Here is a 24,841-nt window from a genome sequence, read left to right as displayed (position 1 = left end):
GCTCATAGCCAAGGTAGCCGAAGTATTTGGGGATTCAAGAGGCCGTGCAACAAAGATTTATACCGCATGCAAGGAAAGTGGAAAAACGTCATCCCCTAAGTCACAACTGTGATGAAAGCGTGTGTCGAGTGATCATGGTGAACGGTCATTGAACAGGACTGTGACGAAAAATAAGAGGATGACAGCCGTAAAAGTCATTGCTGATCTGAATGTAGAGCTCGCGAATGAGGCCAGCACTAAGACAACACGGGGAATCTCCGTAAGCAGGGAACTGCAGGACGAGCTGGAATTCCAAAACCGCTCGTTAGCGATGCAAATGCACGTAACAGGAAAACGTGGTGCCGAAGCCGTAAATTATGGACTACGGAGCAGTGGAAGACTGTCATTTGGTCAGATGATTCTTGTTTCACACTGATTCTAACTTATGATAGAGTTTACGTCCAAAGCATGAAAAATGGGGGGGGGGGGCTTCGGTGATGATTTAGGCAGCAATACAGTGCTTCTCTGTGGGCCTCATGCTTATTCTGCAAGGTCGCGTTATATCAAGGATTGTGCTACCATTTTGACTGATCGGGTCCATCCAATGGTCTACAATGTTTTTCCGTAGTAGGGTACTACGGATGCTGGCGCAATTTTGATATCAGATAGATATGCAAATTAATTAACTTGATCCATTAATTATCCCATTCCAACCATGTCCATCCTATCCCCAGATGATGTCACGTGTTTTCCTCATCCTGCACGTGGATTCCCACACCCTCCCCTCCCCATTCCTCCCACTCCCTAACCTACCCTACTACCCTATTGGAGGGAATTTCGAATTTCGGCGGCAGTTTCGAATTTTGGCAGGAATTTCGAATTTTGGCAGAAATTTCTTTGTACCAGGGCTGTGCTGATGTCCCACCCTACCACTCACCTGGAAACTGGCGTCTATTGGCGGAGTTAAAAATGGCGGTGCCCTTTTCAGGACTCGAACCCTGGTCCTTCTGGACGGAAAGCCGAAGTGCACCACCCCTCCCCCCATCCAACACACGAGATGCAGAGACAGGACGGTTAGGTTAGTGTACTTTATTTATGTTGGTTGGGAAACTGGAGTAAAGATCGGTCCTCATTACGTAACTGATCATAAAGATCAGTCCCAACTACACAACTATATGCACAGTGCTACGCAAGGACAGTCTAAAGTCGTAATACAGCTAAAGTTGACGACGCCATACAACAGGTGTTATCCTGCTGGGAAAAAATTTCACAATACCACTCGAACCTAGTGGCAGACACATTCAAACTCTACCCTTCACCTACGAGCTAGCGGGAAAATATATTCAAATGACGAGATACTGGAGTAGGACACAGAGAAGTTTAATAAGTGTATTAGTTGTAAGCATCCACCTGACACATGTGTCTGTTACTGTTTGACGTTCGCTCCAAATGCCTGCTAGTTAATCACCCTGCAGCCCAGGTATTCAAAGCTGATACACGCTACTGCAACTAATAGAAAATGTATCACTGTCTAAATTACACGTGGAAATTGTCATGAAAAAGAAAACAGCACTGGCAATGAACAAGTCATAATACAACACATGTACTCGGGGAAAAACTGCAGAGGGGGCGGTAGTTGAATGTGTGCTCTTCTCAATGGGCGGTCGTAAACTAACCAACTTGGAGGCAGTCTTACCTGCCCTCCCACTCCTTCCGTCCCTCCCTCCCTGACTCCCTCCCTCCACCCACAGAGGGACACAGCCATTTTCAAATGGCCAGCTGCTACCACTGAACGCCAACCTCATTCCCCGGCAGATGAGTGGCAAACCACAAGCTTGCTGTCTCCTTCAGGCGATGGTCCTTTTCCAGCAGAAAAGCATGTAAACCCAACTAATCAATGGAAGATAAATGACTGCCATCCCACCGCATAGGCCACACACTGGTTGATACACAACTGCCTAGCACGAACCCCTCTCCCCGCACACACGCCCTTTACCGTCCTCCACACCGCCCCATTGCAAGCTACTGTAATTCTGCAATGGAGAACATCTCTTATAATCAAGCATCTTTTAAATAGGAAAACACAACTGCGACAAAAATAAATGTGCTCTTTCCAAAAAAGTAGGCGCACTCCATTTTCTTTTAATATATGTGAGCAAAATCGATATAGTTTTTATGTTCGACTGCAGGATACAACTCGCATATCATTATTTTGCGACATCCAACAAAGTTGAAACGTCCCCTTTGAACAGTTATACATGACTGTGCTTAAACTGACACACAATATTTTTAGCGCAACGCAATCTGACTATCAAAGATCCCTGCAAAAGAATGGCCCTGAGTAACATTAAACTATACCTTTCACAAATCACTTACCTCACAAAAATCTTCATTACTCTAACTACTGCAATACAGCGAGCGCCACTACTGCCAGCTAAATAAAAGATTCAAACTACGGAAGGCACTAACTACTGATAGGGATAGTTAGCAAATGAAAGATATTAATAGAGAACAAACAATGTATTTACCGTAATAGTCATAATATATATAGCAGTTCATGACAAATTACAAAACTCCGCCATCTCTCTCCCCACATCCTCCACTGCTGGCGGCTCACCTCCAACTGCGCAACGCTACGCGCTGTTCACAGCCAGCTGCCTAACACTACAATGGCGAGTATTACAACAATGCAAAGCAGCCACAGACTGCACACAGCACAGTCAGTGATTTTCATACAGAGGTGGCGTTACCAATAAAAAAAACCTAAACAGCCTACTTACAAAGTGCACCACCGCCGATTATATATGATCAAAATTAAGAAGCCTATACATTTCCAGCCTGTGTGAAACTGGGGAAGAAACTTCATTTTTCTGCGAAAACTACCGATCACCGCAGAATTTCCTCGTTATTTCAAAATCATCACCAAAGTAAAGAAAAAGCGAGAATTTAAACTCTGAAGAAAAAGCATCTATGTTACGCAGTTTCTTTCAGCTTTATGGGCAGATTACACGACCTGAGAGCGTCTTCAAATAAGTGTCTGCAAATAAACTGTCTTGTACAAGTGTATTAGAATCATTTCATATAGGCAAGTAAAAGGGCTCGCTACGCTTTCAGCTACCTAGTTTCAACAACTTTTCAAGGTCAATCACACCCCATTTGGCTAGTGGTCTACAATTAGATTGGAAGTACAGTCATTTTTAGAATGTATGACCAGACAAGCGTGACGAGATGTACCACCATCATGGATCTTTATAGAGTATCAAAGGGGGCTAGACAACTGCAACTGATCAGTCTTCTGTGGTAGTTGAAAGTGTCATCATGGATTCCTCCAAAATTCTTAACATGCCTCAGATATTAGGAGAGAGAACGAGACCAGATAACGAATGCTTTGGTTTATGGTTAGTACTGGACCACCCAGACGCTCTTGTTTCTGACGTTGGCAATATGAATGACACTAAAAATGGTATGCTCATTAGCAAGAAGAATTTAAATGTCCTTGCTCTTATTGCAGAATCGTTTTGCGATAACATTATATTTCAAGTCTGTGATCAAGTGGACTGTCAGGAGCAGTTAGAGAAGGGACGACCTGTAATGTTAAAGAATGAGATATTTGGCTCATTCAATTATTATCTACATAGTAAATTCTCCAAGTCTGTCACTGCAAGACATAGTGTCAAGACAAAGCTACCATTCACCTATATTTAAGCGATAGTGTGACATTAAGAGGAATATTGGATGAAATCGGCAAGGAAGCACTGGAAACCATTTTGTAGAAATATAAAAATTCGGTGGCTCTACCAAAGTGTGGATGAGCGGTGCTGCGGCTCGCGTTGCTGCTGTTTGCAGGTTTCCACCCTCTCTTGCAGGCCAGACTGTATCATTTAATTGGCATGGTTGCAGTTGTTAGTCTTCTTCTCGTGTTTACTGGCGCCACTCCGTTTCGCAAGCGTGTCCTGTCCGCTAGTGGAAGCAGCGGCGGTTATCGGTATGTAGTAACTGTTGCCCTATCTTTGGGGCGACGTCGTTGTTTTCCCGGGTCGTGTGATTGTGCGAGTTCGGTTGGGGACCCAGGTCCGCACACTGCCAGAACACGCCGGGACCGCTGGCGGCACACATGGACTGCCTGATGGAAGGGCTGTGGTCATGAGGATGCACGACCTAGTCGTAAACCGGATCCAGCAAGTTTTTAAGATGAGTGTATTTCAATCCAAGTAGAGAAACCTCCACCATTGTGATATCTCGCTATTCTCCAGTGACTTGGGTTCGTATTGCTGCTCGTAGTGTCAGCGAAGCGAAGAGCAGCGAGTGGAGTGCTTGGGGAAGGCGGATCTGATTGTCTTTCCTCGACTTATTACTATTTTCTGCGTTCAACTTGTTACAATGTGATAAGTTCAACCAGTGGCCGCTAACGCCCCAGTTGCCTGCCCTGGGGGCGGTTGGTGATTCTCCTACTCCGGTGCTAGTGATACCTTTCTCGTTCCAGGCACTCTAAGCACAGTATTCTGAGGACGTAGTGCAGACCGCCGGTTCCGGCTTGGCCGTATTGTTCCATCGCTGCATTTGGTTTATCGGACGTCTGGTAGCTTAGGCAAGATTATCATTATTCGTTAGACTGCCACTAGACTGAGTTACCATCTTGTGAAGTGAATGCTTCCCTCGGCTGCCTATCTCATCGCTCACGAAAGTGTTCGTTGTCGGACCTTCTCAGAGGTCGATTCCTGGAGCACCGTCTGTGGCCCCTTGGTTCTTGTAAGACGTGTGTTCTAAAAGGAGCTCAGATGGCCAGTAGTTCAGTGTAACGATCCTTCAGTCCACGCCTTCTGCGGGTATAATCTGCCTCAGTACCCTTTAAGGATTACGAACTGATCCTTGTGTTTTATTATTGTGCTATATATTACAATACCTTGTAATGCCTACTTTAAGGGTTATATATGTGTAGTTAATAGATCTGGTCGCCTTCTGGAATAAATCTAGCAGTGTAGTGTTCAGTGAATGTTAAGGGTTGTGTTACAAAGTTTACCATCATCTTATCTCAACCGTTTGGTGATCAGTTGCTTGTTTCTTTAAATTAACCTTTGCTATTGTATTTGCTGTTCTACAGCAGGTTTCTAAATTTTTTCATGTTATTGCAATTCCTGGCGTGTAAGGCCTTTAGCCGTGATTGTGGTCACTTGCCTTAAAATCCTAATTTGGTATCTGTATTTACTCAGTAAGCCTTTTCAACCTTATTTATTGCCATTCCTGGCGTCTAATTCCTTCTGCTGTGTTTGTGGCGACTTGCCTTTAATATTTCAATACCTAATTTGTAAGTTGCAGTGAGTTTTAAACAGTTCTTAATTTATTGCCACTCCCGGCGTGTAAGGCCTTCTGCCCAGATCACAGTGGCTTGCTTTTAAAACATTATCTGCTCTATCTGTATTTAATGGTGATTTGCTAAATTGTAAACAGTATTATTTACACAGTTGTCTATGTATTCATTAATAACGTGTGGTATTTTTATTTGTTGTTGGGTCTGGAATTACTGGTTTAAAATAAATTGTGCGTAACTGTTAGAGGCAACCAATAGTAACTGATTACGGCCCCGTCCACAATCGTAACCGAAGCTCGACTTCCCTTGACTACCAGGTTTCAGTGGAATTAGCCGACCTTCAATTGGATGTTCTAGTGGAAGAGCTGCCTGGAATATTGCAGCAGCTACTTATAGACGATTAGTACCTATTGGATTAAGACATAACACAAGTCATTGCAGGACTTTTTAATAAAATCAGAATTTGTGAGTACATAATATCAACCCACGGCTTCAGCATGGAAGGAGGCCTCCAGGGAAGCAGCAGTGTAATTGTGGACATCGATAAGGCAGCAGGAATAGACTGTTTAACATGAATGAGTTCCAATTGTAGGGTAAAAATGTATAACAAAATTACATGTCAAATCATAAGTCCAGGAGTAAGTAAAGTTATCGGTAACCATCTTACAGGTTTTATAAAGTGTCCAGACACAACGACTACGAGACACTTTCACATCTTCTTTGGCTAAGCAGCAACAGTACCAACTGCGTCCATGTGGTGTCAGCTATCTAAAAATTGACAGAAAAGTTGCTGTGTGATGGTGGGACGGTGTGGAGGACAGTCCAATGTGTGTGTGTGTGTGTGTGTGTGTGTGTGTGTGCAAGGGGGGGGGGGGAAGGGGTTAGGTGCGTTTGTGAGTGTCCGTGTTAGGCAGTTGTGTCCCAACCATGCTTTTGTGTTAGCAAAGGACCATCGCCTGAAGGAGACTACGAGCTCATGGCACGCTACTAGTCTACCGGGGTAATGGTGGTTGGCTGCAGAAAACAGCGAGGCACTCAGTGTTATCAGCTGGCCAATTGAAAAAGCATGTGTCACTTCATATATGTAGGGAGGGAGGGAGGGAGGGAGGGAGAGGGATGCGGGGAGGCAAGATATCCTCTAATTTTGGCAGTTAGTGATCGTACATTGAGGGGTATGTACATATGTTGCATTACAACCCATTCATTACGAGATCAGGTTTTTTTCACGACAATTTCGATGAGTAATTAGTGCAGTGTCGCATTTTTTCCATCACTTGTGATAGCATTTACTGGCTTCGATAGTCGAGCAGGCGACTACAGCATACTATGACGTGAAGCAGCAATAGAGAAAGTCCTCAGCTGTATATTTACAGGTACCGGTATACACTTATTAAATTCGTCTCTGTCCAACACCAGCACCTCATTAGTTGTATACATTTCCCATCAAAATAATATAGTGCCTTACACCCCAGCCGTTTTACCACAAGTTTGTAGGTGAAAGGTGGAGTTTGAGTGCGTCTGCCTCTAGTTGCTAGTGGTATTGCGATTTTAGGTAGTCCCCGTTAGGGGCTATGCATATAGTTGTGTAATTAGGGCCCAATTTATGATTAGTTACGTAACTAGGATCGACCTTTACCTCAGCTTCCCAACCAAAATAAATAAAGTACACTAACCTAACCTTCTTCTCCCGAACCTGGGCAGTTTCCATGTATTCGAGGTTATGCTTGGGCTTTCTGTCCAGAAGGACCGGGATTCGACTCCCAGAAAGCGCAAGGCAATTTTTAATTTCCCACCAGTTCCCGAGAGAGGGTAGGATGCGTCGTTGCACAGCCCTAAGACAAAGAAATTCCTAGCAAAATTCGAAATTCCCAGCAAATTTCGAAATTCCCGCGAGTAGGATTGGTGGGGGAAGAGGATGGGTAGAGGTAGGTAGCGGGTAGACAGCAAGGACCCAGATCCTGGCTGAGGAGAACATATGACGTCATTTGGGGTTGGTGGTGGTCGTGATGATGGGGGGGGGGTGATTAATTTATCAATTTAATTAATTTTCATATCAATTTGATGTCAATTTGGTAGCAAAATTACAATCATGCCCCAATCCCCACTACTTTTGTCCCGTAACGGCGACGCTGTATCCGAAGATAAGAGGGCCTCTGTTCACACAAGTCACATCGTACATGACTACTTCTATGAGCACGAGGATGAATAGTGGCATTTCCCTTTGCCACCACAGTGAACAGATCACAGTATTATGGAGCCTTCATGGTCTGATTTGGAGAGAAGAGCATATGATCGTTATCCGCCTCTATCGTCGTGTCCTTAACTTGCTACTAATATGCAGGAAGAATGATTGATATACGATTGCCTTGAAAACCATACAGGGCCTGTATTTATCCCTTCAAATTCGACTGACGCTATTTTGAATGCCAAAGGGTTTTCCTACATCATACTAGGCGCTGTAATGTGTCGTGTTTGTGGTGGTTCCGTACTTTTGACCACCCCAGTAGTTACCGGTATGCACTATCAAGAACTCTTCTTATAGGTTTAGCACCACACTTACGATTTTCATAGTTTTTATTTCTTCGGATGACCTTAGGAAGGACAACGTCTGAGAGTGGGATATGCTTGAGCAGCAGTCTGGACCACCTTGTGGATAAAATGCCAAAGAGGACCCGAGTGTTTCCTTGATTGGTAATACGTCACTTGTTGCTAACAATGTCGCCACAATTTCCGTTAAGACTCTGTAAGTAGGCTGTTTAGGTTTTTATGTTGGTAACGTCACGTTGCGCTCTGTATGAAAATCACTGGCTGTGCTGTGTGCAGTCTGTGGCTGGTTTGCATTGTTGGAATTTGCTATTGTAGTGTTGGGCAGTTGCCTGTTAAAAGCGCGTAGCGTTGCGCAGTTGGAGGTGAGCCGCCAGCAGTGGTGGATGTGGGGAGAGAGATGGTGGATGTTTGGAGAGCGGACGATCTGGACGTGTGTCCGTCAGAAAAACGAAATTTATAAGACTGGATGTCATGAACTGATATATATGTTATGACTTTTGAACACTATTAAGGTAAATACATTGTTTGTTCTCTATCAAAATCTTTCATTTGCTAACTATGACTATCAGTAGTTAGTGCCTTCAGTAGTTAGAATCTTTTATTTAGCTGGCAGTATTGGCTCTCGCTGTATTGCAGTAGTTCGAGTAACTAAGATTTTTGTGAGGTAAGTGATTCATGAAAGGTATAGGTTATTGTTAGTCAGGGCCATTCTTTTGTAGGGATTATTGAAAGTCAGATTGCGTTGCACTAAAAATATTGTATGTCAGTTTAGTGTTGATCATAATAAGTAAAGAGAGAAATGTCTGAGTACGTTCAGTTCTGCTCAGCTGTTTGAAAATCAAATAACGTAAGAGGTGTATCAGCACAGTAATTTATAATTTTCCAAAGGGGACGTTTCAACTCTATCGAATTTTGCACTAGATTACATTTCTAAACTCGCGATAACATGTCCACTATTTTTTTTCCTTTTTTGTGTATATATGTAATAGCTCGTCCAACTGCCTTGCCGCAGTGGTAACACCAGTTCCTGTCAGATCACCGAAGTTAAGCGCTGTCGGGCTGGGCTAGCACTTGGATGGGTCACCATCCGGTCTGCCGAGCGCTATTGGCAAGCGGAGTGCACTCAGTCCTTGTGAGGCAAACTGAGGAACTACTTGATTTAGAAGTAGCGGCTCTGGTCTCGTGAACTGTCATATGGCGGGGAGAGCAGTGTGCTGACCACATGTCCCTCCATACCCGAATCCAGTTACGCCTGTGGGCTGAGGATGTTACGATGGCCGGCCGGTACCGTTGGGACTTCCAAGGCCTGTTCGGACGTAGTTATGTAATAGCTCGACGAATAAACCTGCATAGCTTTTGAGTGTAAAGTGTCTTACGTGTTCATTAGAAAGAGGTAGAAATTCTTAGTCGTTTTGACCCGATGAGACTTAACTAGATTTTTTGGTCTTAACGGCAAAGCGCGAGGCAGAAGTACACAGAACATGATGCTACCCAGCAGGAGATATTAACTTCACAGGCATCGAAAGCCTCACATTTCTGAATAGACTGACTTAATTTTAGCTATTACATTTTTGTTATTTCACAGCAAATCTGTTTTGGGTTTCATACAGCTTTCCTTTCACACTTCTCCTGAATGTAATTCGATAAACGTTCGTAGATACGCCATATCCTGGGCGCATGGCCTACAATTAGCACAAAGACGTAATAAAAGGTCAAAAAATATCATTTTAAAGTAACCACAGAAACAATGGAATGAAAAAAAATTACTTCTCAGTTATACTAAAAAATGACATTAAGTCTTCATATTGCACAATATTCCTTTCCATATTTTCCATAGTAAAGTTTACCATAGTATTAAAAAGCTAAATTTTTCATTAAAGAGTAGTGTGTTCGTAACAACTAGCCATTTTCAGGGAGTGTGGCCCACAATTAGCGCTCTCCAGTTACGTAATAAAAATTGGAAAAAAATTAAAATACTCCAGCGAGAAGTGGAGAAACATGTGAAGGCTTCCGCTAGTGCCGTCTCACGGTTTTCGTAACACGTTTATCTGTCGCGTTCGTTGAGGTGTATTACGTACCTGTGGTGTCGCCGGCAACAAGAAAACTTCAACGAAAAGTTAGTCCCATAACCTCTCCAGGACGACAGAAAAATTTTCCCCTTTGCAAACACGTCCATGGTTCGATATGAGACTATTTACGAAAGTAACCACATGCCTAGAGGTTGCATTCTGTGGATAATGGTATCGCCAGTTAAATACACACATCAAAAAAGTTTTGCATCACACCGGTTTGCAGAACTCCTGAAGATAGCGTTCACTGTGGATTTGTATGAGAGACACAGTCCCTATGACTGTTCAGAGATGTCACTAAAACCGCCCAAAGAGGTAAACAAAAATGCATGAGCATCGCCTATTAGACGGAGGGGGTCCGACAGCCGATCAGTTCCAGTCGATCCACCAGGAAGGAGCTACACGGCTCGTGATGTCTGTAGTTCAACCATGCCTAGAAGGTCACTACCGCGGTTCGATCACGTCCGCATTGTTACTTTGTGCCAGTAAGAGCTCTCAACAAGTGAAGTGTCCAGGAGTCTCGGAGTGAACCAAAGCGATGGACATTGAGGAGATACAGAGAGACAGGAAGAGCCGATGACATGCCTTACTCAGGCCGCCCAAGGGCTACTACTGCAGTGGATGACCGATACCTACGGATTATGGCTCGGAGGAACCCTGACAGCAACGCCACCATGTTGAATAATGCTTTTCGTGCAGCCACAGGACGTCGTGTTATGACTCAAACTGTGCGCAATAGGCTGCATGACTAACAACTTCACTCCCGACATCCATGACGAGGTCCATCTTTGCAATCACGACGCCCATGCAGCCCGGTACAGATGGGCTCAACAACATGCCGAATGAGCTGCTCAGAATTGTCATCACGTTCTCTTCACCGATGAGTGTAGCATATGCCTTCAATCAGACAATCGTCGGAGGCGTGTTTGGAGGCAAACCGGTCAGGCTGAACGGCTTAGACACACCGTCCAGCGAGTGCAGTAAGGTGGAGGTTCCCTGCAGTTTTGGGGTGGCATTATGTGGAGCCGACGTACGCCGCTGGTGGTCATGGATGGCGCCGTAAAGGCTGTACGATACGTGAATGCCACCCTCCGATCGACAGTGCAACCATATCGGCGTGCCATTTTTCTTCATGGCCGGCCGAAGTGGCCGTGCGGTTCTAGGCGCTACAGTCTGGAACCGCGAGACCGCTACGGTCGCAGATTCGAATCCTGCCTTAGGCATGGATGTGTGTGATGTCCTTAGGTTAGTTAATTTTAAGTAGTTCTAAGTTCTAGGGCACTGATGACCTCAGAAGTTGAGTCCCATAGTGCTCAGAGCCATTTGAACCATTTTTTTTCTTCATGGGCAACAAGTCGTGCAGCTATCGTGCACATCTTGTGAATGACTTCCTTCAGGATAATGACGTCGCTCGACTAGAATGGCCAGCATTCTCTCCAGACATGAACCCTATCGAACGTGCATGGAATAGATTGAAAAGGGCTGTTTATGGACGATGTGACCCACCAACCACTCTGAGGGATCTACGCCGAGTCGGCATTGAGGAGTGGGACAATCTGGACCAATAGTGCCTTGATGAACTTGTGGATAGTACGCCACGACGAATATAGGCATGCATCAATGCAGGGTATTAGAGGTACCAGTGTGTACAGCAATGTAGACCACCACCACTGAAGGTCTAGCTGTATGGTGGTAGAGTATGCAATGTGTGGTTTTCATGAGCAATAAAAAGGGCGGAAATGATGTTTATGTTGATCTCTATTCCAATTTCTGTACAGGTTCCGGAACTCTCGGAACCTAGGTGATGCAAACCTGTTTTTGATGTGTGTGTTTTTCATAGATATTTCATTTGAAACTTATCAAATCTCAACCTGCACCCAGACCTTTACCACGTCTTTGGTAGTTATCCGTTTTTTGGTCTCATTCCAAATTGTGGCATCTATGTCGACGGCTTCAAGAAATTCGGTAACAGTTATCTGACAATGTGCTTTCACACAAGGAAAATTTACAGGTGTGCCTATATCTTGTACTTAATTATCCAATGTGGCTTTCTGTATCGCTGGCATGGACTTTTCTCTAATTTCTTAGAACAAATTGTGAATCTCTGACTATAACACATGAAGCTTATAACATCCTTCCTGAGTCTCTTTCTTTTCTGCTTTTATGGTTGATTTAAAATTAGTGGATGTGGATCTGCGGACAGGGGACGCTATAACATCTACATGTCTGCAGCGCCTCAGACCGCTCGGCTAATCCCGCGCGGCGCCAGATGTCTTCATGTGGAAGTAGTAACCATCTTCCTGAGTTACAAAATAACTCTTGCCTATGAAACGTTACAGAAGGTGTCTTGGTTGTGGATATATGCAAACCAGTTTCTTGTAAGGCTCTGTTAGGGTGCGGTCGTCAACTCAAGCCTGTAGCCTTTTAGAGAAGAATCGTAAACGTATACATCGTCGGCATATTTCAGAACTTTCATCGTCTCTGGGAATGTTGAGCATATACCTACATTGTAACTTTATGTAGGAGAGGCACCAAAACAGAACTTTGTGGCAACCTCTTACTAAAAATTATTAATCCTGCATACATGACAAGTACCACCTAGAAAACGGGGGAGGGGGGGGCGGGGGGGGGCGGGGGGGGGAGTTGACAATAAAAGACGTGCGAAAGAGGTAGGAAAATCAGCCAACCATTGAAAAACAAAGGTTTACCAGCCCTTGACATAGGTTTCGATATTTCTAAAAATACCTTCTTTGGAAGGAGTGGGCCTTGTTACGTCACATGATGATATATAAGATTAGATGAAGCCGAGCGGCTCTTGTCATATATCAAACTGACAAAATAAGAATTATCCCAAGCAATGGATTTAGGTACAGGTAGCAGCCATGTACCATCATGTGATGTAACAAGGCCCTCTCCTTCTGAAGAAGATATTTTTAGAAATATCGAAACCTTGGTCAAGGGCTGATAAACCTTTTGTTCTGCAACTGCTTGGCTGATTTTTCAACCTCTTCAGATTTACACGGTTGCAGTTTCGCAGCCATGTTTAAGATTTTGAAAAGCGTACTACATACCTGGACAAATGCTGAACAATAGCGCGCCCTATTATGCTCCACTGTTACGTATTACTAAAAAAGAATTGAGTGAAAAACGTTAACACATGAGGTACTTTTCACTAGGATGCAGCTCAGAGCACTTAGCATCAGTCACTACAGCGAAAGGGTATCGATGATGATATGACACTGTTCCTCATTCAAACTTTTTTCTTAGACCCATATGATTACTTCCTAATGTGAAAATTTAGTTACCAAGAATGAATTTTCGGTGAAACCGGGAAACGGCACGCCCCATAACTTAGCCTCATGCAGATTTTAGAACCCTTTTTTCCAAATAGTTCGTAGTAACAGCTCGCTCGATTTGTTAAGCATCAGTCGAAGACGACTGCTGAGAAGCACTTTTTTTAATTGTTGCCTCTTAACTTGTCTGGTCGTAGCACTCACGAATACCGTCTCAGAGCGACTTTTCTAAATAGCTGTGAAGAAGCGTGACAATACCACAATCAGCTTGCTCGGCGTATGCTGGCTTTCTTACTTCCCACGTACCATTCACGTCAGACCAAACATATGTCTTTAACACCAGAAAATATATTAAATTCTCATCGGGTCGGAACGGCTAAGAATTTGCACCTTTTTCTAGTGAACACATACGACACGTTACACTCAAAAGTTGTGCAGGTTATTCGTCGAGATGTTGCACAGTTTACACAAAAAAAAGAAAAAAATTGGCGACGTGTTATTGCGTGGTTAGAAATGTGGCCTGTGGCAAACACAGAGTCTTAATGCAAATTATGACGACATTGGTAGCAACAACAGACGTATTACTAATCTGGGAAACACCCGAAGACTAGCATGTTCTTTTCTAGACAAGAAGAATTGTTCCGCAGCATTCCTTAAAGCAATCACTATCTAAATTACTGTGTACCAGTTTTTGTTTACATTATCGTGATATTCACTTCCACAGCAAGAAGCCTGTCCTTCGCTGTCCGAGGCAAGTACACAGCACGTACTGTCAGCGATGCGGAACACAGTGGAGCGAGTTACAGGTAATTCAGGTTTAGCAAGGCTCGGCTACATCTCGCGTCTTGACCACAGTTTGTTGGGCACTCAGCCCATGAGAAGACTTCTCGGCAGCTAGAATTTGAGATTGTCAAATGTCTCTCATGGGTCTTTTATAGCATATTCAATTTCAGAAAAATTTCGGTATTGCTGGTTTACCTGTAGACCATAGATAGGACGAAAAGACGAGATGTGTCTGAGCCCTTTTTTTATCGACAAATTCAGAGACACCTTACTTAGGGCAGATTAATGTCGGAGCAAGAACTTCATGTTGCTGTCGTAGGTAGGCTTTGCCAGCCTGATACATTTACATTACAGCTACATTTCACACTCCAGTGCCTGGCACAGGGTTTTTCGAAGCACTTGCTATTTCTCTAACGTTCCACTCAATGGTACTACAGGGAAAATGAACACTTAAATCTTTCAATACGAGCTCTTATTACTCTTATTTTATTATGTTGATCATTCCCCCCTATGTAGGCTGGCAACAATACAATATTTTCATATTCAGAGGAGAAAGGTGGTGACCTTCTGTGATCTTTTTCCATGTCCTCTGTCAGTATTGTCTGGTAAGGATAGCACACCACACAGCAGTACTCTAACAGAGGACGGACAAGCGTAGTATAGGAACTGTTTTTAGAAGACCTGTTACATCTTCTAAGTGTTCTGCCAATATAAAAAGGACTTTGGGTTGCCTTTCCCACAACATTATCTATGTGATCGTTCCAACTGAAGTTGCTCATAATTGTAATTCCTAGGTATTTAGTCGAACTGACAGACTAAATTTTTGTGCTTTATCGTGTAAACCAAATGTATGGTTCAAATGGCTCTGAGCACTATGGGACTCAACATCTTAGGTCATAAGTCCCCTAGAACTTAGAACTACTTAAACCTAACTAACCTAAGGACATCCCACACACCCACGCCCGAGGCAGGACTCGAACCTGCGACCGTAGCAGTCCCGCGGCTCCGGGACTGCAGCGCCAGAACCGCTAGACCACCGCGGCCGGCAACGAAATGTAAATGATTCCTTTTTCTACTCATGTGGATGACTTCATACTCTGTCTTATTGAAAGACAATTGCCACTTTTCGCACCAGTCATGTATCGTGTCTAGGACGTAAATGACAGCACCATCTGGACACAATCTAAGAGGGCCAATCAGATTATCTCCAAATCGTTTATGTAGGTTGTGAACAGCAGACGGCCTATAACACTTCCCTGGGAAACGCCAGATATCACCTCTGTTTTGCTCGGTGATTTTCCGTCGATTACTACGTACTTTGACCATCCTGAGCAGAAATCATAGGTCCAGTCGCGCAACTGAAGCTGTACTCCATAGGCACGCAATTACATTACAAGTTGTTTATGAGGAGCGGTGTCAAAAGCCTTCTAGAAAACTAAAAATGTGGAATGAATTTGACATTCCCTGCGTTCATAGGAGACCAGACCATTCTAAGCAGCAGGCAGCTCCATTTTCTCCACTCGCGTTCGTGGAAATCAGTCGTAATCACTGATAAACAAACAACACATCATGTTAGCTGCCAAAGGGGCGGCCTAGTGGCAGGCGCCGGCGCCTGTAACATCGACGCCTTGTACCGTCGTTGGATGATGTTTCAGGACACGTGTTCCTTTCCTCCATTTGTTCCTCAAGACAACCTCTACAACCCCTCAAAGTTCTAGGCGGCCATTAAATAATTAAAATAACATTTTTAAAATCAGCAACGTAGTAGAGAATAGTAAAATAAAGTAAATAATCGTACGACAAAGCTTAAAACCATATTTCAAAATATCTGTAGAATTTTGATGATCAAATGATTAAGATACACAATTGTCTAAAAATTCAGAACAGTAGCTTTCCTTCTGATAACAGCTGCGATGCTGCCATTTGAGTTTGCTCCCACGAATACGCACCTTGGTACAAGACAATTTGACTGCTTCTGCACATGACCTGCACATGAAAATTAACAGTGCAAAGACCTATGCCGACCGGAGTGGCCGAGCGGTTCTAGGCGCTACAGTCTGGAACCGCGCTACCGCTACGGTGTGTGATGTCCTTAGGTTAGTTAGATTTAAGTAATTCTAAGTTCTAGGGAACTGATGACGTCAGCAGTTAAGTCCCATAGTGCTCAGAGCCATTTGAACCAATGACCTATCTGAAGCAGTTCAGTATTAGCTACAGATCACAGCAGTCCTTTATCAACATCAACAACATGAATGTAGCCAATCATGTTCTATGATCGGTCTCCTTAACATACTCAGTTATAACAGTTTGCACTTAATAATTTACATTTAAGAATTTACTAAACGTTCTCTGTGGCCAGTCACTTAAACACAATTCGATACAAAGTCTGTATCCAAAAACCCAAGTATGCATTCACTCTGACTATCAGTTACGGAAGTTTGTACATAATTACAACGATCTATGTCCGTCAGAAAAACATCAGATTACAGTACCTGCTGGAAGCCAAAACTTTCACCGAGCGAGGTGGCGCAGTGGTTAGCACACTGGACTCGCATTCGGGAGGACGACGGTTCAATCCCTCGTCCGGCCATCCTGATTTAGGTTTTCCGTGATTTCCCGAAATCGCTCCAAGCAAACGCCGGGATGGTTCCTTTCAAAGGACACGGCCGACATCCTTCCCCATCCTTCCCTAATCCGATGAGACCGATGACCTTGCTGTCTGGTCTCCTCCCCCAAACAACCCCAACCAACACATCCCAATCTTCTTAGCACAGCTGTTCATATTCGCACACTGGTTTTGCCATACCATCCCATGTACGAAACAGCAGAAAACACAGGCCCAGCTGCAACTCAGAAATAGCAAATCGTACGTTGTGTTGTGGCGTAACAAGACAGCCACGCCACTCGGAAGTAGCCGAAAGGCACGCGTTAACTCACGCAGGCTAGTAGATAGGTCTGAAACAGGATACGTAATGAATGCTATAAAGAAAAGTACGTAGCTCCTGGAATACTTAACTTTAATCCATCCTTGTGGTACATCGCTCTTGACGATACAAGTGAGACTCTTTAGATACAAGCTATGTAATGCTAATGGCGCCTTGCTAGGTCGTAGCCATTGACTTAGCTGAAGGCTATTCTAACTATCGGCTCTGCAAATGAGCGAGGCTTCGTCAGTGTGCATCGCTAGCTACGTCGTCCGTACAACTGGGGCGAGTGCTAGTCCGTCTCTCGAGACCTGCCGTGTGGTGGCGCTCGGTCTGCGATCACTGACAGTGGCGACACGCGGGTCCCACATGTACTAATGGACCGCGGCCGATTTAAAGCTACCACCTAGCAAGTGTGGTGTCTGGCGGTGACACCACACGTTGCACCACTGCAACTGTTCTCTGCTCTCTAGAACATGAGATAGTTCCCCTGATGTCTCCCGTCCTCCCCCATTAACAAGCGGGCACACGGTTTGCACCAAGTGTCGCTACAGTGGGGCGTCCTCCTCAGTCAACAAATTCGCGACTCGGCACACAGTCCACTCTCCTTTCCCCACCAGATATCAGTTGATAGAGTGCTGACACCTAAGTTTTCAGATAGTCTGCGTAGCCAGCTATGCTGGCCACTGATGCGATATATATGGGGATTGAGTCAACTCCTTCCGCACAACTACAGCCTGAAGATGGCGCATTGAAGCGCCGAAAGTGGTTGCTGTAGGCGTTTTATTTTCTCATAATAGATATCACTCTCTCCGTCAGAGCTGGCCTACGACTTACCGAATCGGGCTAGTGCCAAGCTTGGTATCAACAGAAAACCCGTGCCTCCGTTGGCACATACTTTCCCCCCCCCCCCCCCCCCCTGATTCGGCAGCATGTCGATAAACAACTAAGTCAGCCTTGAGATTCTGGATCTATTTAGGAAAGGTGAGGCCTCACTTCTCTATCAGTATGAAGATTAACAAAACTTACCAGGTAGAACTGACGGAAGACATCGAAAAATTTCAAAGAAAGTAGCACTTTTTGTGACACGAATATGATAGGTGAGTTGAGTGGTAATCATTAAAACATTTTTCGTTGCGGCGGGATCTTTCCACTAAATTTCAAACTCTCTCCTTCGAATACGACAATATCCTGTTGATGCACACTTACATAGGAACACATGACCACCGTAATAAAATAATCAGAGCTTGCACGAAAACGCAATGCCGTGATTATTAACAATTACAACTTTACCCTTCTTATAGACTGGGCGTTCCCAAGGAACAAGACATGTACTGTCTAAACAAAAGTGTCCCAACACCCCTATTAATGCGGAGTTGACCACAAGATATCACTAGAGGCGGACCCGTTAGTATAAAAGGAGGCAGAGAATATTGCATATTCAGCAGAGAAGAGCAATAACAGAACATGTTGGTCTGGAGAGCTTAGCGACTTCGAACGTGGACTGGACACTGGGTGTGCGCCGAGTAACAGATCCATCAGGATCATTTCAATCGTACTAAGGATACCAAAGTCGGCTATTGATTGTGTGAGTGTTAAGTCAGAAATCGAAACATGCCATACAGCTAAACTAAGACCAGCAGACGTCATGTACTGGGGGACAGGGATCTTCGAGCATTGCGGAGGGTGGTAGTAACAAATCGCATCAAATCAGCGGAAGGAATAACCGTGAATTACGAAGTGCTACCTGCAGTCCTGCCAGCACAATGGCTATGCGTAGGGAGTTAAAAAGAGTGAGGTATAATAATTGTAGCCATAGTTCCTCACAACCCACACATTTCTGTACTCAGTGCTTATGAACGCCTGAGATGCTGTAGAGCCCGACGCCATTGGACAGTGGATGAACTCAAATAAGTAATTTTGAATGACGAATCACGCTGTGCCCTATAACAAAACGATGGAAGGCTTTGGGTTTCGCGAATACCTGGAGAATGTTGCTTGCCATAACGAGTAGAGCCAACAGTGAGACCGAGCGAGGTGGCGCAGTGAATAGCACACTGGACTCGCGTTCGGGAGGACGACGGTTCAATTGCGCGTCCGGCCATCCTGCTTTAGGTTTTCCGTGATTTCCCTAAATCGCTCCAGGCAAATGCCGGGATGGTTCCTTTGAGAGGGCACGGCTGACTTCCTTCCCCGTACTTCCCTAATCCGATGAGACCGATGACCTCGCTGGTCACCTCCCACAATCAACCCAACCCCCAACCGAACAGTGAGGAGGAGATGGCACTACAGTGCTGAGGAGCTTTTCGTGGTTAGGACAAGGTCCCCTTACTGCGTTTAAGAAAGAGCTTGCAGAGTAAACATATTTTACATAATTGTGTACCACAGAGTGTAGAGGAACCGTTGGTAGACGATGATTGTATCAGTAAGGCAATGAACCCTGTCATAAAGCAGTTTCAGTGAGACAATGGTTTGTGGAAGATTACATACATGAAATGGACTGTTTTGCTCAGAGTCTGGACCAGAGCGCGATGGAACACCTTTGGAATGAATTAGAACGTTGATTTCGTTCCAGATCGTAGCGTCCAAAATCAGTCAATTCTCTTGTTTCGGCTCTTGGGGAACAATTGGCTGCAATTCCTCCACAGACATTCATCAACCTCATTGAAAGTGTCCCAGTAGAGTTCATATCACCATAAAGGGGAAGGATTTACACATCCCATAATAAAGTCCACTGGTAGGTGTTCAGATAATTTTGATCGAGTAGTGTATGTGGATTACAAATTCTAAGTGTACTGAGGGACGAGGTCTAACAGAAGACTGAGGATTACCTCCTGTGAGAATAGTATCAACAGTGCACTGCCTAGTAGTGAGGATAACTGGACAGCCAAGTTGGGGTTGTTTGGGGAAGAGACCAAAGAGTGTGGTCATCGGTCTCATCGGATTAGGGAAGAACGGGGAAGGAAGTCGGCCGCGCCCTTTCAAAGGAACCATCCCGGCATTTGCCTGGAGCGATTTAGGGAAATCACGAAAAACCTAAATCAGGATGGCCGGACGCGGACAGCCAAGTTATGAAAGAAACATACATCACCGTATAACCATTTCAGAAGAGTTGGTAAGGTACCCATTTATTGCGCTGGTGAGTTTAGCTCTAATCATATTGTTCTGACCCCGCAATCAAAAGCAGCTATGTGCTGGAAGCTGGAACAGGACCACGTGGAGTGCACGTGTCCAGAAGACAGGAGCTCGCCCGGAGTGGGGTGTCTCGACTTGTTACCCAGACGCTGGGCTGTCGTATTTCCTTCGGTGCGGTACGGCACGGCAGTTTCTCACACGCTATCTGCGGAACGCGATGCTGCGAGACGTTTACACCCGGAGCTTTAATATGGTCAGAGAGCCGACTTCTGCACGACCGCTGAGGGCCGCGGCTCAGAGGCCAGGAATTCCCTTGTTCAGCGTGGCTTCGTCTCATTGCCCATCTGTGGTAGTTCTCCATGCAGAACAATAGCTCCTGATGTAAGTTTTGAGGATATTTTCACGTGTCCTGCCTCATATCGTCTCCTCTCTAATGTGTTTCTGTCTTTTACTTAACCAGGATTCATCTATGTGTCAGCTGAAAACGAAATTCAAATCTGAACACACAACACATACACATCAACACACACACACACACACACACACACACACACACACACACACACACACACACACGTGTGCATGCACACATCCAGAGAGAAAGAGTGGGAGATAAACAGTAAAGAGAGACGAATGGAGGCTGTGGTATGACAGAAGGTATTGGGATTGATGGGTGTGATAAGGAACCTAAAAAGAGAGATTGTGAGGGAAAGCAGTTGAAAAGGACAGGGATAGATTTGGAATGAGACACAGATTGAGAAAAAGTTGGCATGAGTGGGAGTGGTGTTGAGTGGGAGAGTGAATGTGATTCCTCTTGGACAGAGTGTGGGTTTGTGTTCTTGAGGGAAACACAGTGGAAGAAGACAAGGGAGTGAGAGTGATAACTGGAAAACGAGGTGAAAGCAGGTTTGTAAGTGAGAGGGAACAGAATGAGAGTGGAAATTGGTTTGGGACTGAGATGGAGTAGAAGTGAAACTAATGGGAAGAGACGATAGGTTTGGGAGTGAGAGTGAGATCGAATGGGATTTGAATTGAGAGAGCAGTTCCATTGTTTCAGAATGGTACACATAAATACCGAGATGCTGCAGATGGTGCTTTGAGTCAGCCGGCCGCGGTGGTCATGCGGTTCTAGGCGCTGCAGTCCGGAACTGCGGGACTGCTACGGTCGCAGGTTCGAATCCTGCCTCGGGCATGGATGTGTGTGACGTCCTTAGGTTAGTTAGGTTTAAGTAGTTCTAAGTTCTAGGGGACTGATGACCTAAGATGTTAAGTCCCATAGTGCTCAGTGCCATTTGAACCATTTGCTTTGAGTCACAATTGAGACTAAATACTTCACTGTCAAGGCTACGCAGTTATAAAATTATGCTGTGGGCCTGACTATGACCACCTCGTTCCTCATCTAAATACTGATGAACTATCCCATGAGAAATTTGAGATTTGTGTGTTATTCAACTGTGTTAATGTCACACAAGAACATAGTAGGCACGATACACGTGGGTTGTAAAGACTTTCGGACTGTGCCAACCGACACTGTTAGTGAGTCAATCGATGATATGATTGGGACTGATTCTAAACCTTCGTGTAATTTGTCGAATCTTGATGTTGCAGCTGTTACCTGTTAATGGGTATTCCACAAACAGTTTTGGGCTTAGCTCACTTTCACCTTGAACGTATGGGAAGCTTGCATAAAAATTACAGGTAATTTTGCAATGTTACAGTGCAAAAATAAAGCCCAAACCATTTAAAGTTTGTATCGAAACAAGAGGATAAATTCGGAAATTATCTATGTGACACGTAAAATTTCTAACTGCTCTATTTCAAAATGGGCTATGCGTAATTTGATTCTGGAGACAAATGTACCTACGCTTTTTTATATGTGATGTTTGTCTTTTCACATAGTCTGTCAATAGATGTTCCTACTTTCTCCCAAGCTTTGATTATTTTTTTAATAAAATACTGAATTATAGGGGAATAGTCTGGATCCTTGTCGAACTCTTGTTTTAATGTTAAAATGTTTACACATATCATGTAAGATCTTAGCTTTTGTTACAGTATTCGTTAAAGTCTGCTCAGTTCTGCTGGTTTTGTAGCTAATTTAAATTCTTCAAATACGTTCAAATCTGTTAGTCTGTCTTCCGAATCACACTCTTGATTGTTTAAGTCTACAAGATAAGGTGTATCTCTTTTTATTTATAAGACAATTTCGGTTTTAAGAACGTTTTTAGTAGGATGTGTCTTTCCTGAATCCTGTTAGGTGTTCAACAATTAAACAGCATGTTTGTGCTTCAAGTGTCCTCAGCTTCTGGCAGCTCAGCATGTTCGGTTATGGGTCTGGCTACTTTCTGTAACGAAGAAAACTGAATTAAGATTTCATCGAAGGGACATGAGTATTGTTGTACGACATCCGCACTGAACTGCGGAAGAAAAACTATGGAGAAACAGACAGAAAAACGGGACAAAACGAGTGTTAAGCATTGCTTCCTCTCTTTCCTTCTGACCCGGGTTAGATTTCTGGCCAAGTCGGGTATTATCGCCGGTCGGGGATGAGAAGTGTTTTCCTCTTCTTCATCGACGCCCGAGTCGCCGAAATGGCGTCAAGTAGAAGACTTGCACCGGGCGGTCGAATGATCGGGGCACCCAGCCAGTAGTACTCCCCTACGCGATCATGTCACTTGTGCTTCCAGTCTGCAATACACGCTATATCAAGGCATCAAATTGTGAGTCATCTGTTATAGTTTCCCTATGAGACTAGTTTCTGGGTAAGCATTTCGCCACTCATTTTACTAATTTTTGACATTGTAATGTCGCCCCGGCAGTTATAAGAGTCGAGGGGCTTGAAAGGGAAGCAGTGGTTGGGATGGGAGTGAGACAGGGTTGTGGCCTCTCCCCGATGTTATTCAATCTGTATATTGAGCAAACAGTAAAGGAAACAAAAGAAAAATTTGGAGTAGGTATTAAAATCCATGGGGAAGAAATAAAAACTTTGAGGTTCACCGATGACATTGTAATTCTGTCAGAGACAGCAAAGGACTTGGAAGAGCAGTTGAACGGTATGGACAGTGTCTTGAAAGGAGGATATAAGATGAACATCAACAAAAGCAAAACGAGGATAATGGAATGTAGTCGAATTAAGTCGGGTGATGCTGAGGGGATTAGATTAGGAAATGACACACTTAAAGTAGTAAAGGAGTTTTGCTATTTGGGGAGCAAAATAACTGATGATGGTGGAGGTAGAGAGGATATAAAATGTAGACTGGCAATGGCAAGGAAAGCGTTTCTGAAGAAGAGAAATTTGTTAACATCGAGTATAGATTTAAGTGTCAGGAAGTCATTTCTGAAAGTATTTGTATGGATTGTAGCCATGTATGGAAGTGAAACATGGACGATAACCAGTTTGGATGCTGAAGATAAGGTGGGTAGATCACGTAACTAATGAGGAGGTATTGAATAGGACTGGGGAGAAGAGAAGTTTGTGGCACAACTTGACTAGAAGAAGGGATCGGTTGGTAGGACATGTTTTGAGGCATCAAGGGATCACAAATTTAGCATTGGAGGGCAGCGTGGAGGGTAAAAATCGTAGAGGGAGTCCAAGAGATGAATGCACTAAGCAGATTCAGAAGGATGTAGGTTGCAGTAGGTACTGGGAGATGATGAAGCTTGAACAGGATAGAGTAGCATGGAGAGCTGCATCAAACCAGTCTCAGGACTGAAGACCACAACAACAATGTCGTCCCCTACTGTGTTATTATCTTTTTCATCACGAATTACTTAATTTATAGGAGACTCTGAATCTGGATTTAATTCTTATGGGGTAAGTGTATGTGTAAGGAAATTGGCTTCTACATGCCTCACAGTTCAAAACACGGCTGAAGTAATTTGTTAGAAGTATGCAGGTTTTTGTGTATTTTTTACTGTCTGCCTAATTATTCAAACTTTTTAAAGGCTGAAAAATTGCATTTTGTTCCAGTAATATTTATTGGTTGTGAACCATATTTCACGCTATTAGGCCCCTGATCAATTAAAACGGCTAGTGTCTGAAACAGACACATCGTTGGAAGACAGACCCACCATGCATTTGGTCGTGAAATCCGGTAGGAAATGTGAAATCGGGTGCTCATCACTCATGTTGCGCATAAAACATATTTCAATATTTTTGCAGCTTAGTGCCGTTCAGTTGTATGGAACAGATGTTGAGTGTGGATAACTTGCAACATGTAAACGCTGCTGGCCATCAAAATTCGAACGCAGTGAAACGTCAGATTGTTATGAAGGGCACTACGTGCTTAGATATCCAAACTATTGCCATATCACTGCTGCCGCAATAAGTAGATGCTCATCACTCATGTTGCGCATAAAACATATTTCAATATTTTTGCAGCTTAGTGCCGTTCAGTTGTATGGAACAGATATTGAGTGTGGATAACTTGCAACATGTAAACGCTGCTGGCCATCAAAATTCGAACGCAGTGAAACGTCAGATTGTTATGAAGGGCACTACGTGCTTAGATATCCAAACTATTGCCATATCACTGCTGCCGCAATAAGTAGATGGTAGTAACGCCATCTATATTCTGTATATAATGAAAATTATGCAGTGAATTTCTCATTCAGAAACAGAATTTGAATGTTGTTAGTTTCGACAAGATCGTGTTATGTCTCATATAAAGAGGAGAAACATCTAACACCGTGTGCCGGAATTCTGCTGCAGCAGGATAGTGATCTACCGATACTGTGGTTTTTATTGTTCCTGCGTATAGTTGCTTGCGTTTGTTGGGATCCCATGAGTATGCGAATATGGAATCG

The sequence above is a fragment of the Schistocerca nitens genome, chromosome 7, assembly GCF_023898315.1.
Source record: "Schistocerca nitens isolate TAMUIC-IGC-003100 chromosome 7, iqSchNite1.1, whole genome shotgun sequence".
NCBI lineage: Eukaryota > Metazoa > Arthropoda > Insecta > Orthoptera > Acrididae > Schistocerca > Schistocerca nitens.
Note: the sequence above shows the minus strand (reverse complement) of the source record.